This window comes from Rattus norvegicus, chromosome Y (genome assembly GCF_021556685.1).
Source record: "Rattus norvegicus strain SHRSP/BbbUtx chromosome Y, alternate assembly SHRSP_T2T, whole genome shotgun sequence".
Classification (NCBI taxonomy): domain Eukaryota; kingdom Metazoa; phylum Chordata; class Mammalia; order Rodentia; family Muridae; genus Rattus; species Rattus norvegicus.
Window position 1 is genome coordinate 31,112,123 of NC_141555.1, and position 4,278 is coordinate 31,116,400.

A 4,278-nucleotide genomic window follows, 5' to 3' on the forward strand; every position below is an offset into this window, starting at 1 on the left:
TTCTCTTCAGTGGGGTGCATGTTTTTTTTGTTTGTATTTTTTGTTTTTGTTTTCTGGGGAGCTATTGGAGTATGCATGTAAATGTGAGATACTTTCTGTAGTTTATGCTGTGTAATTATTAATTTCTAGTGGGAGGCAGGGATGGTTCAATTTCTGAAAATCCATCAATATATTTCACTATAAAGTGAAACTGAAAGAGAAAAACCACATGATAATCTCATTATATGCTGAAAAAGCTTGCAAAAATATTCCAACCCCCATTCATGTTAAAAGCATGAGACCAATCAGGGATATGATTCCTATGCAGAAACATAATAGATGCAATGGACAGCAGGCCGGTACCCAACATCAATCTAAAGGGAAAGAAACATAAAGCAATTCCATTAAATCAAGGGCAATGTAAGGCTGCCCACTATCCCTATTCTTTATAGTATTTGAAATTCTATCCAGGGTAAAAGCATAGTTCAAAATTGATTCTGACATGGAGTATGGCCAAGGCCTGTGAAGGAGGCTTTACAAACAGCTTTAGAACTCCTGGGGTATGGCCCACTCTTCAGCACAGTCTCCTTGGACCTTGGTGAGTCATGAACCCCACGAGAACTTCACACAGAGTGTCACTCAGTTATTGCAATCATTCTCTCTTAATCTAAGAAGAGCATGAAAATCCTCATGGAGCTTCCCACCACTCAGAGGGCAGAGCCATTGGCATTTGCAATAACCGTGGTCCAGGTCTTTTAGCAATTGCCCCTGGGGTAGATCAGTGCTTCTATCGTTGACCAAGGAAATGTAGAATTGTCACAACCCTTAAAAAGGACCACAACCCTTAAAAAGCATTTGGAAAAATAAAATTGATTGTGAAGCTGGCTAAGATCTTTTCCGTACTGACTCTGTTATAAAAAACAATGTATGGAACAATTGGTAGTTCAGAAAGGCTGGGATCTTTTAAGGTCAGGGATCAAGAACAATGGCGGCACAGACTTATGGTGTGACTGTCACAAAGGCTGGAATGTTGATGACTGATTTCTGAACCAGTTTTACCCTCTGCTTCCTGATAGGATTTAATAATAATTCCCAATCACAGATGTGCATTCTGATAATTTGAAGCAGATGACATTTTTATACAGATGTTTATATTACTGTTTTTTTTAAAGATTCTTATAAGAGTATTTTTGAAGATAAATAATACAATACTTAACCATTTCTCTGTAAAATCAAATTGCTTACTAATGAAGTTATGTTGGCCTTGGGAATAATTTGTTTTCTTTAGGTTACTATGTAATATTTGTTCTAATACTGTATTGGGTATCACTTTTTCAACACTATGCAAGAGAAGAAAACTAAAACATGATCACATTTTTTGTAATACAATATTCAATAAATTAATGGTCTATAGGGAAATACTGCCCTTTGGGAAACAGAGAAAACCTAGAAAATTTAACTGTATGTCACTGGAATGAACCTGGGAATAAAAATGTTATGTAGAAGAATCTCCTATACTTTATGTTCCTAAGTGATTTCTACCCATGTCAAGTCCCTGACTAACTATCTTCATTCAGAGCATGTAACCACTAATGAGGCCAAGAGAAATCTATAGATTTAGAGAGATGTAGTATGTAATGGTTTCAACTGTTTCACAAGAGACTCTTCTGGAAAAGGCACTCTTGAACCTGGTCAATGTAAGGAAATCTGTTCAGCAGGTAGGCCATAGCAAGTCTCAGTGACATCATCATTAGGCCCTCCATTAAAAATCTCTTGTATCCTGGAGAGCCCTAGTTTCTTCTGTGATGTCACAAGTGTTGTGACATCATCTGCCTCTTAGATATTCCATCAGTACCTCTAGAGTTTACTAATTGATCTGTAATTCAGAATAAACAGCCATTTGAGAGAGAAAAAAAAAGAGGATGAAGAGATCAGAGATGGGGAGAAGGAACCTGGCCTTCTGTCTTGGTATAAAAAAGAAGAAATGTGTGGTCCATGGTAAAGTTACGTGAGACCTTTGAAGGGGTTGAGTGGGTTCTCTTAAGAGACAGCCTTGACCTGAGCCTTCCACATATGGGAATCAAGAGCTGGGAAACTCTCAGAAGCATCTGGACTTCCCTGATTATTATGGTTCCTTGAACTCAGAGAGTTTCTATCATTACTTTATTTCAAAAGTGTTGGGAAGGGCACAGTTTTCTTTCTGAGAGCTCATGGCTATTATTCTTTTTGACAAGAAGAAAAAGGACCTAAGGAAGAAGGGAAGAACAAGTATTTTGTCCCTAGCTCAAAGTAAACTCCTCCATGCTATTTATATCTATTATTTAGTTTGTGTCTGACACTGATATCGGGAAATAGAAGTGTTTCTAGTTGAGACTTCACCATCTCAGTCTTTCCAGTATTATTTCTCTGACTACCATTCCCTGAGAGTGACCCATTAGATTTCTGTGTCAATAGCTGTGTTTAGCTGTCAGTTTTCTTTTCTTTTATATCTTATTTTTTTTAATTTTTACAAATTTATTTGTCTTTTTAAATGTTTATTTCTCTATTTACAATTATAATATTATTCCCTTTAAGAGTTTCCTCCCATTAGATCCCTAACCGGTCCTTCTCAACTTCTTCTATAACCCCCCCTTACTGTCCCTTCAAATTCTCTTTAACTGTGAATCAAACCAAGAGAGTACCAAGGGCTTCTTCTTCCACTGGTGCCCAACAAGGCCATTCTCTGGAGTTGGAGACATAGGTCTGTTCACGTAGAGTCTTTCAATATTAGTCTCGTACCAGAAAACTTTGTTTCATTAGCATTGTTGTTCTTATGGGGTTGAAGGTTCCTTCAGCTCATGTTAGCCTTTCTCAAATTCTACCAAAATGAGGTCCATTTTCAGTTCATTGGTTTGCCACTAGCATTCACTTCTTTATTTGACATGCTGTAGTTGTGTCTCTCAAAACATATCTAAATCCGTTTTCTGGCAGAATGCACTTCTTAGCTTCATAAATCTTATCTATTACTGGTGACTGATATACACACACATACACACACACACACACACACACACACACACACACACACACACACACTTTTGGTGCCTCCTCCAGCTATTTGGTTAGGTGGAATGTTAACATGGATTCTGCACAACTAGGTCAAGAATGTACCATTTACAAATGACAATGTTATATAGACTCTTTCCTGTACTTGAAGTTGAGGTTTCACTGTTCCTCTAGCTTTCTTCACCCTGCCATCTTCCTGTTTCTTATATTGGCATTAAGAAAGAATCATGGTAAAATATCTAAAACCTTCAAGTCTGGCAATCAGAATACAGGAAGGTAGATTTTGTAGTACAGATATCAAATGTGACTAGAGAACTGAATTGTATAGTCCATGTGGTCCTTTGCTTTATTGATGTCTGGTAATATTAGGATCAAATAAGGATTTGGGAGTTGATCATTTGACGTATGTACACAACATTTCCACTGTTTAGTCACTCTATAGTTGGGCCAAGTTTGTTATCGAATTCATTGCAAAAAAAATGGAATTGTAAAAATGAAATTTTTGAGTACACATGCAGGAATATATATGTCTCCTGTCAATTAATGTACAATCAGAAAATGTAAAACAATATTCACTCGATTAAAGTTCTGTGGGGAAAATACTGGCATATGGAAAACTGACGAAACCTAGGGAATTGAACTATATGTCAAAAGATTGGACCTGGGGAAATAATTAATCTCCAGAAGAATCTCCTTCACTCCTTGTTCCTAGATCTTTTCTACCCATGCCAAGCCCCTAACAAACTATCTCTATTCAGAGCATGTACCCACTAATGAAGCAGAGAGACGTCTCTAGTTTTAGAGAGATGAATATGTAAAGGTTTCTACTGTGTCACAGGAGACACTCTTGGAAATGGCACCTCCAAATCTGGTCAATGTAACGAAATCATTTAGCAGGTAGGCTATGGCAATTCTCAGTGACATCATCATTAAGCCCTCCATGTAAAATCTCTTGTATCCTGGAGAGCCCTAACTTCTTCTGTGATGTCACAAGTGTTGTGCTGACAGCAACAGACTCTTGGATATTCCTTCAGTACCTCCAGGGTTTCATAATTGGCCTTCAATTCAGAGTAAAGAACCAATTGGGAGTGTATTTGTATAAAAAAATAAAAAAAAATACTTGGCCCAGAGGAATGCTCAGTGAGCCCTGTTTATGGGTTGACTTGGTTTGCTGAAGAGATAGCCTTTATCTGAATCTTATCATAAGGGAACCAGGAACGAGGGCTTCCCAGAAGCATCTGGACATCCCTTCTT